Genomic DNA, 18,975 nt, shown 5'->3' on the forward strand with positions numbered 1-18,975 from the left:
TGAGACTCTCTCTGGAATTGTGACTTAGTAACTGAAGGAAATAATTTTTTTCTGTCAAAAAATTGTGTAGGTTTGTTAAAAAAAAAACAGCAAAAACTTGGTTTTAGACGTCCACACATCTTGAAATCAAATATACTTTATGTGAAAAGGTACTACTCTATAATTTTTATATCCGCTATCTAAGCACATCTTTACACCATGATGTCTGCTTAGACTCAAGAAACAGAAAAAATCTGAAGCAGGAACAGAACAAGCAATTTATCTGTCTTAGGTGTATTCCTTGTGATTCTGTTAACTTAGTCCACAAATATTTATTAAATTCTAACCTAAGGTTGGCTCTGCAGATGATTACCAGTTTGCATGCTAAATGTATTTGGTTTTATTTCATTTGAGAAGAAAGAGGCAGATAAATAGCTCCTGAAGAGCCAGACTCCTGAATCTTTTATTCACTCATACATACATCGGTGCCTCATTTTGAATTATATGTTTTTGAGCAATAAGTCTGGTCACTTCATTTTCAAAACTCAAATATATTTATACAGGTAATTTATTACTTATTATTGCTGGGCTTATCTTATTGTTGCTCCTTTTCCATTGTCACTGCCACTATCCCAATTTAGGACTCTTTCACCTAAGACAAAGACAATTAGACTCATCCCAAACTGTATTTTTTACTTTTAGTATTTCGCCTTCCAATTAATTCTAATTACTTTTAGCCTGTATCTGTTCTGGGTCCCCATATCCACCCGGACTTCAGTATTCCTGTGGCAAATCTGGTCAAAGAAGGCAATATATTAACAGTCTCACTGGAGTCTGATGAGGTAAAACACTACTGGATAAACCCTACTCACATGGCCAACCATCATTTTGGAATTATTAACCTCCTAATTTTGGTAATACCTGATACTTGCTGCTTAAGAATCAAACCCTAGGTTTATTACCACTTTTCTGAGACTGAAATTCCAGTGAGAGTGAAACTTTACTGTGAACTTCGGTCCATTTCATGAGAGAAGTTTGTTTTAGCCTCAGCTAATGCCTGAAGTCCTAATATTAACTAACAGTAACCCAGATTTGTGTTTGTCTGTCTGTTTGAGACAGAATCTCGCTCTGCCGCCCAGGCTGGAGTGCAGTGGCGCTATCTGGGCTCACTGCAAGCTCCGCCTCCCGGGTTCACGCATTCTCCTGCCTCAGCCTCCTGAGTAGCTGGGACTACAGGCGCCCGCCACTACGCCGGGCTAATTTTTTGTTTTTTTTTTTTTTTTTTTTTTTTAGTAGAGACGGAGTTTCACTGTGTTAGCCAGGATGGTCTCCATCTCCTGACCTCATGATCCGCCCGCCTTGGCCTCCCAAAGTGCTGGGATTACAGGCCTGAGCCACCTTGCCCGGCAACAGTAACCCACATTTTTAAGTAGAAATAACATGAGGAAATAAACATGACATTTTATAATTCTAATGTAAACAAATATTATTTTGAACAAAAGTGATTGGTTTTAAGTTTATAAGTAAATCTTAACTCGCCTTGGTATTTTTACTTGTCTCTTTAACTTCACACTGGACAAACTGGTAAACAACGTTGAGAGCTTCTTCTGGGCTGCTTGTAGTTAGCTAGCTAGAACTAAGTGCTCCCATCCTTCTAAACTCAAAAGTGACCAGGAACCTGGTCAAAATAGCTGTTGGGCAGCTATTTTTCTAACACTCAACTAAACGGCTGGCACCTAAATCCAAAAATTGTCCATTTCCTTCCATGCAACAAAGTCTGCACTCTAAACACTAGCCCACTGTAAAAAGAACAACAGGTGTTGAAGTTCCTCTCCTGGAACCCATCCCCATGCAGCATATAGCAGCACTCAAATCCAAGCAGTCCTTTCCATAGGACACTGAAAAAACGGGATCCCTGTATCTGTTGATTCTCTGGCCTGTGAGTTCCAGTTTGCACCCAGTGATGCTTACTGGTGTTCACCCAAGTCTGCACTATACACTACAAGAAAGATGGCTTCTTTTTATTTTTGATTCTGGGGTTTATACCAGTAAAATGAGATAGCATAGGTCAAATCAGTGCAGAGCCAAAGAGGATCTTAAATTCTCTAAATATTTCAGCTATCACAAGATCCTATAAAACATAGCTGATTAACTCCCAGAAGTAGGTGTCAGCATTTGTAGTAAGAATCCCTATCGTGCCCTTGACAGATCAGGGATCATTTATGATGGCAAAACCTACTGGACTGCCTAAGACCTTCACCTTCAGATGATTAATCAAGCAATTCTATACTGACTAAGAGGAGATGTTATTGAAAGTACTTCTATATATATTGAACCTGGAATTCTTGTAAGGCATTCTCACAGCCAATGTTATAGTTAATTTCATGTATCAATGTGACTGGGCAATGGGATGCCCAGATATCTGGCTAAATTTTACTTCTGGGATTGTTTATGAGAGCATTTCTGGAAGGGATTACACAAGAATGGGTGGATTGAGTAAAGCACATTGTCCTACCCAATGAGGGTGACCATCGACCAACCCACCCACTGAGGCCTCCAACAGAAGAAAAAGGTAAAATAAGTTTGAATTATTTCTCTCTCTCCCCCTGACACTCAGACTGAGACATCAGTCTTCTCCTGCCCTGGGACTGAGGCTTACACTATCGGTGCTCCTAGTTCTCAGACATTCAGAATCAGCCTGGAATTTACACCACAAGCTTTCCTAGGTCTCCAGCTTGTGGGACTTCTCAGAGCAGATTGTGGGACTTCTCAGCATCCATAATCATGTGAGACAATTCCTTATAACACATCCATCCTAATTCTTCTGATTCTCTGGAGAACTCTAGGACAGATTTTGATACCTAGAGCGACTGTAGAGTAACAGAATTTTAAGGACAAGTTTTCTAAATTGACTCTGGGGTTTCTAGAATTGTCTCTTTAATTTGATTAGATTTAAGATGCTAATGACTCTGTTTCCAGTAATAGAGCACTGACAGTCCATGGCATAATCTGGCAATAGAGATACACAAAACATCTGCATTGGATACACCTAATCAACCACAAATCAACCAACAGTTCCAACCATAAGCAAGGTGTAAGAATTAAAGAAAGAGGAAAGAAACACAAAATGCGGCTTGGCAGTCAAAGACAGGTTTTCTTTAGTTAAAACCTAAGAGGCGCTCCTGGCCGACTGTGGTCAGGAGCGCTTTCTCTTGTAGACTAAGAGTATATATTTGTTTCAGGGTGAGGGGGCTTATCAGAAGTTTGGAATGTTCCTGTTTGCGGGAGAAGTTTTATGGCAGGGTTGGAATGTCTCTGGGCGGAGGGGAGTTTACCTTGGGGCAGGCATATTTCCAGCCAGAGGGGTGTTATCTCCAGACTGGTATCTTCCCGGCTGGAGGAGGGTTATCTTGGGGCTAGCATGTCTCTGGTTGGGGAGGAGTTTGGAATGTTTCTGGTTGGAGATGTTATTTATGATTTATGGTCATGCTGACCTTAGCCATTAGGCTGATGCCCTTTGGATTTAGGCAGTTTTTTATTAAAGTGAACTTTAGAATGAGAGGCTTGTCCAAGACGGCGATGCTCCTGCTGTCACAAGGAACTGGGTGACTTTTGGAAAACTAACAAATATAGTAAGTTTGGCTGGTTGCTCCTAATGTTGCCAAAGTGGTGGAAGAAAAGGATGAGCTCAGGGATTCAGATGTGCAGCTCAAACACCACATAAATGACCAGAGGTATCTATGTGTACATTGAAGAAGACCCTTAGCTCCTATAGCCGCTGAGACTGCTGGAGATCAGAGAATCTCATCCTGTGACTGGCTGATTGCAATGCAAGTTGAACCTCCAGCCTCATAGGCCAGGTGCTGCTTAAGTGAGGGTATTGATTGGAAAATAACGGGATCCTATAAATTGGGATTGAGATGTGTGGGAAGACCCTGATGAAGCTAGTTACATTGAACCCCTAAATTCTGACTAGTTTTCTTTTCTAGTGAAATTGGTCTCCCCACCCTTTGGCTGTGGCATCTACATTCATAGTGGTATTGGCTTTTCCACCTCCTAAGGAAAGTATAATGGCCTCCCCTGAAGCAGCCGCCATGAAAGACAATACCAATTCTCTTCAGTACCCATCCCCCAGCCTCTCTGTTTCTACATCTATGACAAGGCTCAAGTATCAGCAGGCCTCCAAAGGTGAGGTACAAAGTATAACACATAAAGTATGTTATACTCCAAAACAACTACTTGAGTTTTCTAATTTATACACAGAGAAAATGGAAAACGTGTTTAAATGGATGCTAAAGCTGTGGCTGTGGGATAACGGTGGAAGAAACAAGTTAGATTAGGATGAATATATTGACATGGACTCACAAAACAGAGATTCTGCATTTAATATTGCAGTTCAGGGAGTTAGGAAGGATTATAATTGTTTGGTTGGTTGGCTAAAAGATGGACCAAAAGTGGTACACAGTGAGTATATTAGATATTCTAGAAATGCTTTGGTTTAATATATAGGAAGGTATTCAAAGGCTTAGGGAGACAGAACTGTTAAAGTACAGTCATTTAAGACCTACTCACCCATACTGAGAGGGCCCAAGAGACATGACTTTCACCAATACTATGAGAAATAAATTTTTGAGGGGAGCCCCAGCATCCTTAAAGAGCTCTGTAATTGCTCTTCTCTCATCTGTAGTGGGAACTACAGAAAATGAACTAGGAAACCTAAATGTAAAGGAGATAATTAGATCCTAGGGTGGCAGGGGCCAAGTGGTAGCATTCAACTGCCAAAGACAAGGTGGGCATGATTACTATGATGGAGAGCACAGTCAAAGCAGCAGTAATAATAATCTGACTCACACAGACTTATGGTGTTGGCTAAATGACTACGGTGCTCCTAGAAGTAAAAAATATAGAATAGAAAATAGTAGGAGCCTACTAAATTCTTTCTTGATCTGCAGAAGCAGAAAAGTTCAAGGTCAAGTGAACAAAATTTTAACCTGAAGCATAAAAACAGAAAGTAACAGCCCCTTAGTGAATTCCCAGATTTAAGCCAATTTACAGATTCAGAACCCCTAGAATAAAGGAGAGTCAGGGTTATCTCAAGGAAGGATTCTGGTACACTACCAAAAACTTATTTTGTTCATCTTTCTCCCAGTCTTTCCCAAAAGGATCTATAGCCCTTTACCAGAATAACTGTACACTGGGGAAAAGGTAAAAATAAGACCTTTTGGGAACTACTGGACCCTGACTCTGAACTGACGCAAATTCTAGGAAACCCAAACATCACTGTGTTCTACCAGTCAAAGGAGGGATTTATGAAGGCCATGTGATTAATGAAGTTGTAGCTTAGGTGTGTCCCACTGTGAGCTCAGTAAGTCCTTAATCCATCCTATAGTTATTTCTCAAGTTCTGGAATGTACAATTGGAATAGATATGCTCAGCAGCTGGCCGAATTCCTTTACTGGTTCCCTGACTATACAGTGAGTGCTATTATAGTGGGAGAAGCCAAGCAGAAGCCACTAGAATTCCCTCTGCCTAGGAAAATAGTAAACCAAAAGCGATACCACTTTCCCGGAAGGGCTGCAGAAATTAGTGTCACATTCAAGGACTTGAAGGATACAGCAGCAATGATTCCCACCACATCTCCATTCAACTTGGCTATATGGCCTGTAAAGAAGACAGATGGATCTTGAAGAATGACTGTGGATTATCATAAGCTTAATAAGGTGGTGACTCTAATTGCAGCTGCTGTGCCAGATGAGGTTTGCATTGCTTGGGCAAATAACACATCCTCTGGTAACTGGTATGAAGCTGTTGATCTGATAAATGCATTTTTCTCAATATCCATTAGTAAAGACACCAGCAGTGGTCTGTTTTCAGCTGGCAAGGCAACAATATAACTTCACTGTTCTACCACAAGATTATATAAACTGGCCAGCCCCAGGTCTTAAATTCAAAGGGATCCTGATCACCTATACCTTTCACAAGCTTTCACACTTGTCTATTAAATTGATGACATTATGTTAATTGGAACTAGTGAGCAAGAAATAGCAACTACTCTGTCATTAGTAAAAGATTTACATGTCACATGTTGAGAAATAAATACAAAAAAATGCACAAGCCTTCTACCTCAGTGAAATTTCTAGGAGTCTAGTGGTATGGGACATGTTGAAATATCTCTTCAAAGGTGAAGGAAAAGTCATTGCAACTGGCCTCTCCTAGAACCAATAAAGAAACACAATGCCTGGTAGGCCTCTCTGGATTTGGGAGACAATATTTTCTTTATTTGGAGATATTGTTCTATCTCATTTACCTAGTGACCCAAAAAGCTTGTGGCATTGAGTGGGGCCATCAAAGGAAGGCTCTACAACAGGTTCAGGTGGTTGTGCAAGCTGCTATTTCACTTGGGCCATATAACACAGCATACCCTGTGGTACTTAAAGTGTCACTCAGAGATAGAAATGCCATTTGGAGTCTTTGGCAAACCCATGTGGGTGAATCACAGTGCAGGCCTTTCATATTTTGGAACAAGCCCCTGCCATGATCTGCAGATAGCTACTCTCTTTTTGAAAAATAGCTCTTGGCCTGCTACTGGGCTTTAGTAGAGTCTGAATGTTTAACCATGGGTCACCAAGTTCCCATGCGACCTGAGTTGCCCTTCATAAACTGGGTGTTTTTTGACATACCAAGCCATAAAGTTGGCATGTATAACAACACTCTATCATCCAACAGAACTGATATATACATGATGGGTCCTGAGTAGGCTCTGAAGGCATAAGTAAGTTACATAAAGTAGTAGCCAAATGTCCATGGTCCCCATGCCTGCTACAATGCCTTTTCTCTCTTAGCCTACACCAATGGCCTCATGACGGAGGAAATTGCATCGTCAGATAACTTGCACTCACGAGCTCTTTCAGCTCTAAGAGACCCCCAATTAAGTGTCTTCTACTCTTGATATATCTGGCTCCCCATTTATTAGCACAGAAGTTTTGGGGCCTTTGCTAGAAAGATCAAGGAAGTCATACAAACTTCACCTTCAGAAGCTCCGGTTAGCTGTATTCTGAAGGTTTTCTCTTTCTTGTGTGTGGCTATTGTGAATGAGATTGCATTCTTCATTTGGCTGTCAGCTTGAACGTTATTGGGGTATAGAAACACTACTGACTTTTGTACATTGGTTTTTTATCCTGAAACTTTACTAAAGTTGTTTATCTGATCTAGGAGGCTTTGGGCAGAAACGATGAGGTTTTCTAATGATAAAATCATATCATCTGTGAAGAGAGATAGTTTTTCTCTCTTCCTATTTGGATGCCTTTTATCTCTTTCTCTCCCCTTATTTCTCTGGCTATGACTTCCAAAACTATATTTAATTCAAGCAGCGAGGGTGGGCATCCTTCTCTTATTCCAGTTCTCAACAGGAATGATTTCAGCTTTTACCGTATGATGCTGGCTGTGAGTTTGTCACAGATAGCTCTTACTATTTCAAGGTAAGTTCCTTCAATAACTAGTTTGTTAAGAGTTTATAATATAAAGGAACGTCGTACTTTATCAAAAGCCTCTTCCGTGTCTATGGAGATAGATAGTTTTTGTTTTTAGTTCTGTTTATGTAATGCATCACATTTATTCATTTATGCAGTTGAACTAACCTTGCATCACAGGAATAAAGCTTACTTGATTTTGGTGGATTAGCTTTTTGATGTGCTGCTGGATTAAATTTGCCAGTATTTTGTTGAGGATCTTTTTGTTTATGTTCATCAGAAAAAATTGGCCTGAAGTTTTATGTTTTCATTGTGTTTCTGGCCAGGCTTTGGTATCAAAATAATGCTTCATAAAATAAGTTAGGGAGGAGTCCCTTATCCTCAATTTTTGGAATAATTTCAGGAGGATTTGTAGCAGCTCTTCTTTATACATCTGGTAGAATTTGGCTGTGAATCTGTCAGGTTCAGGGCTTTTTTTGGCTGGTAAGTTTTTTATTACTGATTAAATTTCAGAACTCGTTGTTAGTCTCTTAAGAGTTTAGGAATATAGCTAACCAGGGAGCTGAAAAATCTCTACAGTGAAAATTATAAAATACTGTGGAAAAAAATCAGGGATAACACAAACAGATGGTGTTTACATGTTCATAAATAGAATCAATATCATTAAAGTGGCCATACTGCTCAAAGCAATTTACAGATTCAATGCTATTCATATCAAACTACCAAGGACACTGTTCACAGAATTAGAAAAAAACTACTCTAAAATTCATATGGAACCAAAAATGAGTCAGAACAGCCAAAGCAATCCTAAGCAAAAAGAACAAAGCTGGAGGCATCACAGTACCAAACTTTATACTACAAGGCTACAGTCACCAAAACAGTATGGTACTGGCACAAAAACAGACACACAGACCAATGGGAAAGATTAGACAACCACAAAAAAAGAACACACCATCTGATCGTCAACAAATCATCAATAAAAAACCATGCAGAAAGGGCACCCTATTCGATACATGGTGCTGGGATTACTGGCTAGCCATATGCAGAAGATTGAAACTGGACTCCTTGTTTACACCATACACAAAAATCAATTCAAGATGAATTAAAAACTTAAAAGTAAAACCTAAAACTATAAAATCCCTTGAAGAAAACCTGAGAAATATCATTTTGAACATAAGACCTGGTAAAGATTTCATGATGAAGACTTAAAAAGCAATTGCAACAAAAATTAAAATGGACAAGTGGGACTCAAGTAAAGAGTTTTGAACAGCAAAAGAAACAGAATAAACATAATAAATCAACAGAATAAACAGACAACTCACAGAATGTGCAAACACATTTGCAAACTATGCATTCAACAAAGGTCTCAGCCCAGAATCTGTGAGGGACTTAAACAACTCAACAAGCAAAAAACAACCCCATTTAAAAAATGGGCAAAGGCATGAAGAGAAACTTCTCAAAAGAAGACACACATGCAGCCAACAGGCATATGAAAAATTCTCAACTAATCATCAAAGAAATAAAATCAAAACTCCAATAAGATACCATCTCACACTAGTCAGAATGACTATTATTAAAAAGTCAAAAAATAACAGACTCTGGCAAACCTAGGGAGAAAAGAAAATGTTTATATATTTCTGGTGGGAATGTAAATTAGTTCAGCCACTGTGGAAAGCAGTTTCAAGATTTCTCAAAGAACTTAGAACTACCATTTAACCCAATGATCCTAATACTGGGTATATACCAGTATTAGGGTATATTAAAAGGAATATAAATTGTTCTGCCATAAAGACATATGCACACATATGTTTATCACGGCCCTACTTACAATAGCAAAGACAGGGAATCAACATAGATGCCCATCGACAGTGGACTACATAAAGAAAATGTGGTACATATACAGAAATACATTAAAGCTAAGCAAAAGAACAACATCATGTCCTTTGCAGCAACACAGATGTAGCTAAAGGCCATTATCCTAGCAATTAACACAGGAACAGAAAAACAAATATCGCATGTTCCTACTTATAAGTGAGAACACTCATGGACACAAAGAAGGGAACGACAGACACCGGGACCTACTTGAGGAGAGAGAGTGACAGTAGGGTGAGGATTGAAAAAGTACCTATAGGGTGTTATGCCCACTACCTGGGTGACAAAATAATTTTTAAACCAGATCCCAGCAACATACAATTTACCCACATAACAAACTTGCACATGTATCCCCTGAACCTAAAATAAAAGTTGGAAGGGGAAAAAAATGAAGATAGAAACAGGAGCAAAAAGAAATATTCCAATACTTTATCACTTCTTTTTAATATTTGTCCTAATCATTTCATTTTCTTACATTATTACATTTCTTTGAATCTCTAAATCTCCAAGAAAATATTGAATTAAAATGGTAATAATGGGGAGAAAAAGAAGTTCTGAATATATCCTTTATTTGTATAGCTCTTCAGATTTTAGAACAGATAAACTCATTCTCAGGAAAGTGAGGCCTAGACACAACAGGCTCTAGACAGAGTAGAGTATATGTCAACAGAGTAGAGATAACCCTTCCCTTGGCAAATGACAACCAGCTTAGAAGGCAATGAGATTTCAGTTTGAGGTGAAATCTCTGCAATGGGATTTCAGTTTGAAGTGATTTCCATTCATGTGATCGAAATAATTCAAAAAGTAGTGTCACTCTAAGGGACCAGTGCTTAGGCAAGAAGCAAAAAAGAGACTTTGCTTCCTATCTAAGACCTGGCCCTTTTAGGTAGCTAGAAGCCCAAAAGATTGTAGGACCTATATTGTGGTTTTGCCTGCATGTTTCCCTGGAAAGGCTAATCGTTTAAAGGAAATATACAGAACTAAATGAGGGAATCATGTTAAACATCCTGGAAGGTCTCTTTTGATATGGCAAGAACTTGCTTATTTAGCTAGTTTCTATGACTTCCTTCATGAAATGTCCAATCAATGCTGATTTTATAGAAATGCTAATGTTGGAGATATGTTGATCATAGAGAATTTTCCAGTTGTTTTTTTAAAATGTGCTGCTTTTGGGGCATACAGCTCTAATTATAAGTCAGATAATCACCCTCCAGAAACATTGCTCTCATTTCATATGTTATTCAAGCAACAAAGAATCAATGACAGTACTGCAAACTACTTGATGGGTACCTAGTTTGAATCAGCTCTCCAAAGGTTAGTCACAAGAGTTTCTAACTACAGCAGAGGGTTAAAAACTCAGCTGTCACATTTGCGAAGTGTCTCATGCATGGGTTATTTTGTAAGAGAAGTTGTGCAAAAGGAAATTAGAGGAATGTGGAACTTGCTTAAATCATCCCCACAACTATCTGTGATGAAGTTACTGGAACTTTAGGGATTCATGAGGTGAAAAACATAGTGCTATAAAACTGTGAAGAGATTGTACTAAAGGGGGACTCCAGTAATGCTTAAAAATAGGCTTCCTGAGCTAATAGGTACCTGAAGAAGTCCTATGTTCCACTCCCATATACACGGTAAGAATTACCATTAGGTGATCCTGAATGACTATAAGGAAGTAGATTCCATAAACTTCCTTATGTTTATGGAACTAACATGAATTTCATTATGTTCTGTCTCAGAGAAGTTAAGTCTTCCACTTTCCTCTTAAAATCAGGGAATTGCCCAGGAGTTGTATAAAGGTTCTTTTCAGTTTTGTGATTCTATGGGTTATAGCATTTAACAACCTTTGGCAAAGTGCCTGAAATCAGATCTCAGTAGTTTGTGGCTTTGTGCGTAATTTCTTCATTCTTTATTCCTTACCCTCCCAGAAAAAGATACAATGTAAGCCAGAAAAGCATTAGAAAAAAAAGTTATGTTGCCCTCTAGAGACAGGGCTGCCAGATAAAAAATTTGGGATATAATTGTACTAAAATAATTATTTGTTGTATATTCAAAATTGTGAGTTCAGTTAGTGCTCCCTGTCCAGTTACTATGATCTAGTTGGCGTGCTTCCCACTTCATCAAATATTTCATTAGTCATATTTTTTAAAGACTATGAAAATATCTTAAGGTAATGTTCCTTTAAGCGTCTCAAACTATATAATTATATGCTTACACTTTCTCCCAATTTCCCTCCAAAAGTGTTTAGCATATATTTATAAATATAGCACTTGTCTTCCTTCTCAGATCAGGTGGACATTTTCTCTTCATGTTTCCAGTGCTTTCATATCACAATTGTTGTTCCTCGTTGGCTTAAATTAAGCCTGGTTTACTTTGTCTTTTTTTTTTTTTTTAACATTCCATGAGATTACAGTTGTCCACAAAGACAGACAAATATTTAATACAGTTTATCCTTCCCCACACTTATATTTTAAAAACCAAAATGAAGCTTTCTAGAGCTATCTTCTCTACTAAATCTTGCCTTTGTGCTACTTTTGAGGTCTCTTAGGAAAACACTGTGTCCGGAATTGGTGGGTTCTTGGTCTCACTGACTTCAAGAACGAAGCCGCGGACCCTTGCAGTGTTACAGTTCTTAAAGGCGGCATGTCTGGAGTTTGTTCCTTCTAATGTTCGGATGTGTTCAGAGTTTCTTCCTTCTGGTGGGTTCGTGGTCTCGCTGGCTCAGGAGTGAAGCTGCAGACCTTTGCGGTGAGTGTTAAACCTCTTAAGCAGGTGCGTCTGGAGTTGTTTGTTCCTCCCAGTGGGTTCATGTTTCTCGCTGGCTTCAAGAGTGAAGCTGCAGACCTTCACGGTGAGTGTTACAGCTCATAAAGGCAGTGTGGACCCAAAGAGTGAGCAGCAGCAAGATTTATTGCAAAGAGTGAAAGAACAAAACTCCCACACTGTATAAGGGAACCCCAGCGGGTTGCCATTGCTGGCTCAGGCAGCCTGCTTTTATTCTCTTATCTGGCCCCACCCACACCCTGCTGATTGGTCCATTTTACAGAGAGCCGATTGGTCTGTTTTACAGAGAGCTGACTGGTCCGTTTTGACAGGGTGCTGATTGCTGGGTTTACAATCCCTGAGCTAGACACAAAAGTTCTCCACCACCACACTAGATTAGCTAGATACAGAGTGTCAACACAAAGGATCTCCAACTCCCCACCAGAGTAGCTAGATACAGAGTGTCAATTGGTGCATTCACAAACCCTGAGCTAGACACAGGGTGCTGATTGGTGTGTTTACAAACCTTGAGCTAGATACAGAGTGCCGATTGCTGTATTTACAATCCCTTAGCTAGACATAAAGGTTCTCCAAGTCCCCACCAGACTCAGAAGCCCAGTTGGCTTCACCCAGTGGATCCCCTACCAGGGCCGCAGGTGGAGCTGCCTGCCAGTCCTGTGCCATGTGCCCGCACTCCTCTGCCCTTGGATGGTTGATGGAACTGGGCGCTGTGGAGCAGGGGGCGGCACTCATCAGGGAGGCTCAGGCTGCACGGGAGCCCACGGCCGGGGTGGTGGGGGCGGTGCTCAGGCATGGCAGGCTGCAGGTCCCTAGCCCTGCCCCACAGGGAGGCAGCTAAGGCCCGGGGAGAAGTCAAGCACAGCAGCTGCTGGCCCAGGTGCTAAGCCTCTCACTACCCGGCCCGCGGGCCGGCGGGCCACTCCGAGTGCGGGGCCACCAAGCCCACGCCCACCCGGAACTCGCGCTGGCCTCCAAGCACCGCATGCTGCCCCAGTTCCCGCCTGCGCCTCTCCCTCCACACCTCCCCGCAAGCTGAGGGAGCCGGCTCCGGCCTTGGCCAGCCCAGAAAGGGGCTCCCACAGTGCAGCTGTGGGCTGAAGGGCTCCTCAAGCGGGGCCAGAGTGAGCATCTAGGCCGAGGAGGCGCCGAAAGCGAGCGAGGGCTGTGAGGGCTGCCAGCATGCTGTCACCTCTCAATATCACATTATGTAAAATATGCTACATGTTAAGTAAATAATATACCACAAAACTACTTATGTGTGTGTAAGACTATGTTATAGATGGGAGAGTTCTCTTACATCCATTATCTTGTTTCATCTGTGTTACAATCCTGCAAGGTAAATACATCAATAATTCTCATTCCCTTTTCACAGATGGTAATGCTAAAGGTAAGACTACTGAAATGCAAATTTATATGGATAACAAATAGTAAATATGGGTTGAACTCAGGTTTTTTAAAAAATTTAAATCAAATGTTTTAATGATGTAATTTGTATTTCCCTCTCCTTTTTGCCCTGTTTGGTTCTTCATTCATCTTCACACAATGCCCCTTTTTATTTTCATCCACTTTATGGATTTTCATAGATCAATGTAATTTTTGATATACTGTTACTCCCTCCTGCTTCTATTAGATGTTGCTTTAAATATATATTAAATAAAATAAAAGGAACATCCATAGACATCTCTATGTAACCTCTATATATTTAAAGACACAGGGAAGATAACAAACCCTTTACTAGAAAATATCTTGAATGTCCTTAAAAATTATCCTTAAAATCACCTGGGATCCAGGATTTTTTCTTCTTCCTTTATCTTCCTAATTCTTGGCACAGAATGTAAGCTTAATTAATATGGACATATACAATCTCAGAGGCATTATTTGTGTCCTTGTAATTGCCTCATATGAAATGCATGTTTAAAATTCAGTCCTTTGTTATTGCATATTCATCTTCTCTTTGTTGTTATTGTATGTTGCATGGATTCACATTGCCTTTTAATGTACTGGCCCTAAATATGCCCTTGCAATCTTCTTCCTTTTATTAATGTTGATGGTAACAGGTGCATGTATTTTTGTATCTTATTTTAATATTTCATATTATATAACCAACAAAGTAAAATGACAATAGGCATAACTTAAAGCAGAAAAAACAATACTAATGACAGACCTTCCATATGATGAAAAAATAAAAAATAAAGTAAAAAAAAAAAAACTTTTCCATGTCTTCATGTAATATTCATAAGTTTTTTTGTTTTATTTTTATTTTAAATAGATTTTGCTTTGTATATTTAAGGGATATAATATGATATTATGAGGTTAAAAAGGGTACTATAGTGAAGCAAATTAACATATCCACCATTTTGTATAGTTACTCAATTTTTTTGTTTTTGAGGCAAGAACAGCTACACATTTAGCATGAATCCTGTATACAATACAATTTTACTGCCTACAGTCATTATGCTGCACATTAGAGCTCTAGACTTATTCATCATACATATCTACCACTTTGTATCCTCTAACTTACATCTCCCAGTTCCCACATTTGCTTCTACCTCTGATAACCACTACTCTGGTTTTTTATCTCTGTGAATTTATTTTAGAGTTCACATGTAAGACAGATCATACAATATTTGTCTTTCTATGTCTCGCTTAATTCACTTGGCATAATGTCTCCAGGCTAATCCATGTTATGACAAAGGGCAAGATCTTGCTTTTTAGGGCTAAATAATATCCCACATTGTATTTACACACTACAATTTATTTATCCATTCATCCAGCTATGGACACTCTAGATTATTTCTGTATCTTGGCTGCTGTAAATAATGCTGCAGTGAACATGGGAGTGCAGATGCCTTTTTGAGGTGGTGACTTCATTCCCTTTGTATATACGGCCAGAGGAGGAATTACTTGATGATACTGTACTTCTGTTTTTAATTTTTTAGAAACCTCATACTTTTTTTTATAATGATCATACTAATCGACAGTCCCACAGTGTACAAGAGATCCCTCTTCTCCACAACCTTGTCAATATTTGTTATCTTTTGATTTTTTTTATAATAGCCATCCTAACAGGTATGAGATGGTATCTCATAGTGGTGTCAATTTTCATTTTCCTAATGATTAATTATGTTGAGCACTTTTCATATCTGTTGGCCATTTATGTCTTCTTTGGAGAAGTGTCTATTCATGTCTTCTGCCCATGATTTAATTGGGTTATTAGTTATTCCGCTACTGAGTGATATCGGTTTTATCTAAATTTTAAACATTAACCGCTTATCAGATACACAGTTTGCAAGTATCTTTTTCCAATCCATAGGCTGTCTATTTTCTTTGCTATACAGGAGTTTTTTTAGTTTGATGTAGTCTCATTTATTTTATTTTTGTTTTTTGTGGCCTGAGCTTTTGGTGCTGTCCAACAATCACTACCAAGGTCAATGTCCAGAAGCAGTTCCCCTACATACTTTTCCAGGAGCTTTATGGTTTTGGTCTTATAATTAAGCTGCTTTTATCCATTTGGGGTTGACTTTTTGTGTATGGTATAAGGGCCCACTTCATTCTGTTGCATATGGAAATCTAGTTTTCCCAGCACCATTTTTTAAAGGAACTATCCTATCTCCATTACGTTGTCTTCATGTCCTTGTCTAAAATTAGTTGATAGTATATATTTAGGTTTATTTCTGGGGTCTCTATTCTGTTCCACTGGTCCATGTATCTGTTTTCATGCCAGTACCATGCTGTTTTGATTGTTATAGATTTGTAATATAATTTTAAATCCGGAAATATGATGCTTCCAACTTTGTTTTTCTTTCTCAGAATTGCTTTGGCAATTCAGGATTTTTAAAGTTTCATATTGGTTTTAAAATTGTTTCTAATTTTGTAAAGAACACTATTGGAATTTTGATATGGATTGTGTTAAATTTGCATTATGACTTTCTGTACTATGAATATTTCAACAATATTAACTCTTCTTATCCATGATAACAAGATACATTTCTATTTATTTGTGTCTTTTCAATCTCTTTCATTAAATGTTTTATAGTTTTCAGTGTAGTGATCTTTCACCTCCTTGGTTAAACTTGTTCTCGTATATTTTTTTCTTGATGCTATTGTAAATGGAATTGTTTTCTTAAGGTCTTTTTTAGTTAGATTAGGTTTTCAGTTGTGTATATAAATGCTGCTGATTTTTGTATGTCAATATTGTATCCTTCAACTTTGCCATATTCATTTATTAGTTCTATGAGTTTTTTTGTGGAATTCTGGTTTTTTTACATATAGAATTATATCATGGGCAAACAGAGATAATTTTACTTCTTCCTTTTAACTTAGATGGCTTTTCATGTCCTTTGTTTCTTATTGTTTTCTTGTCTGATTGTTCTTGCTAGTACTTTTAGTACTATATTGAATAGATGTAGTGACAGTGGACATCACTTGCCTTGTAATAAATCTCAATGGAAAAACTTTCAGTTTCTCCCCATTGATTATAATATTAGCTGTGGGTTTTTTATAAAAGATCCTTATGTTGAGGAACTTTATTTCTATACCTAAACTGTTGAGCGTATTTATCAAGAAAGGACGTTGGAGTACACCAGTGCTTTTTCTGCATCAATTGAGATGTTCACATGGTTTGTATCTTTTATTCTGTTAATGTGATGTATCACACTGATTGATTTGCATATGTTCAACCAGCCTTGCATGCCAGGGATAAGTCTCATTCTGTCACAATCTTTTTGACGTGTTGCTGGATTTGATTTGCTAATATTTTACTAAGGATTTTTGCATCACTGTTCATCAGAGAAATAGGTCTGTAGTTTTCTTTTCTTGTTACGTCTTTGTCTGACTTAGGTATCAAGGTGATACCTACAGTCTTGGTAGGTTGTATTTTTCTAGGAATTTTTTCATTTCACCTAGATTATCCAATTTTTTGGCATTTAATTGTTCATAATAGTTCCTTATTATCCTTTTTATTTGTAAAGTGTCTGCAGTAATTTGTTTTCTTTCATCTTTGGTTTTATTCATTTAAGTCTTTTTTATGGTTAGACAACTCTTTTTTCTTCAGAAAAGCTCTTAGTTTTATTTATTCTTCATATGGCTTTCTATTCTTTATGTGATTTATTTCTATTCTGATGTTTATTATTTATTTCCTTCTTCTAGTTTGTTCTTTTTCTAGTTCCTTGAGGCTTAATGTTAGACTATTTTTCTGAGATATTTCTTCTTTTTAATGTAGGCGTTTATTTCTATAAACTTTCCTCTAAAACTGCTTTTGCTGTCTTCCATAAGTTTTGGTATGTTGTGTTCCCATTGTTGTTTGTCTCAAGATATTTTTTTAAATTTATCTTTTGATTTCTTCTTCAATCCATTGGTTGTTCAGGAGCATGTCATTTAATTTCCACAAATTTATGAATTTTTCATGATTTATCTAATTACTAGTTTCATACAATTATTGTCAGAAATGATACTCAATAGGACTTAAATATTCATACATTTTTAAAGAAATGTTTTATCACCTAACATTGTTTCATGTATTCTGGAAAAAATGTCTATTTTTCTGCTGCTGCTGGATGGAATGTTCTGTATATGTCTGCTAAGTCTATTTGGTCAAAAGTGCAATTTAAGTCCAGCATTTACTAATTAATTCTCTGGTTAATATATCCATTGTTGAAAGTGGGGTACTGAAGCCTCATCCTATTATTGTACTGCTATCTATTTCTCTTCATGTTCATTAATAGTTTACGTATTTAGGTGGTCCAATGTTGTGTAAATACATATTTACAATGATTAGGTCATCTTGATAAACTGATCCATGTCGTTCAGTCACAATCTTCTTTGTCCCATGTTACTTTTTGACTTGAAGTCTATTTTATCAGATAAGTATAGCCACTGCTGCTTTCTTTGATTACAATTTGCATCTAATATCTTCTTCCATCCCTTCACTTTCAGCATCTGTATATCCTTAAAGCTTGAGTGGGTCTCTTTCAGGCAGCACATAGTTGGATATTGATTTTTAACCATTCAGTCACTCTGTGTTGAATGTAAATGGATCAAATCATCCAATCAAATTACACAGATTGGTTGAATGTGATCAATTTACATTCAAGGTTGTTACTGATACACAGGGACTTGCTACTGCCATTTTGCTATTTGTTCTCTGCTGCTTTTGTAGTTTCTTTGTTCCTTTATTTCTCTCTTGTCATCTACCTTTATAATTTGATAATTTTCTGTAGTGCTAACCTTTGTTTCTTTTATCTTTATCATTAGTGTAGCTGATGTAGTTTTTTTTTGTGTATGTGGTCACCATGAGGCTGACAAAAGGTATCTTATAGTCTACTATTTTAAGCTAATAATTTCTGTTATATGCAAAAACTCGAGACTTTAATCCCATTTAAATTTTTGATGTCACAATTTACATCTTTTTCTATTGTGTACTTTGTAACATTTATTATAGCTTTAGTTATTTTTGATGATTTTGACTTTCAACCTTCATACTAGAGATATGTATGACTTACACAACACCATTAAAGTATTGGAACACTCAGGATTTGACTATGTATTTGCCTCTAGCAGTGAGTTTTATATTCTCATATGTATTAATGATAATAATGATCATCCTTTGGTTTCTACTTGAAGAACTTCCTTAAGCATTTCTAGTAAGGCAGCTCCAGTTGTAATAAATTCTCTTGGCTTATGCTTGTCTGTCAAAGAAGTATTTCTCCTTTATTTCTGAAAGACAGCTTTGCTAGGTATACTACTCTTGACTGATAGATTTATTATTTTCCTTTCAGCACATTGACAATATAATTCCATTCTCTCCTAAACTGCAAGATTTCTCCTGAGAAATCTGCTGATAGTCTAATACAGATTCTCTCATATGTGGCTTGAT

General features: G+C 37.8%; 1 protein-coding gene across 6 annotated transcripts in view; it reads right to left on the bottom strand.

Moving 5' to 3' along the window:
- LOC129035601 (cytochrome c oxidase subunit 7B2, mitochondrial) overlaps positions 1-18,975 on the bottom strand; it is a 173,257-nt gene that overhangs the window by 54,624 nt on the left and 99,658 nt on the right. The gene's annotated exons all lie outside the window — the stretch shown is intronic.

Source organism: Pongo pygmaeus, chromosome 3 (genome assembly GCF_028885625.2).
Source record: "Pongo pygmaeus isolate AG05252 chromosome 3, NHGRI_mPonPyg2-v2.0_pri, whole genome shotgun sequence".
Classification (NCBI taxonomy): domain Eukaryota; kingdom Metazoa; phylum Chordata; class Mammalia; order Primates; family Hominidae; genus Pongo; species Pongo pygmaeus.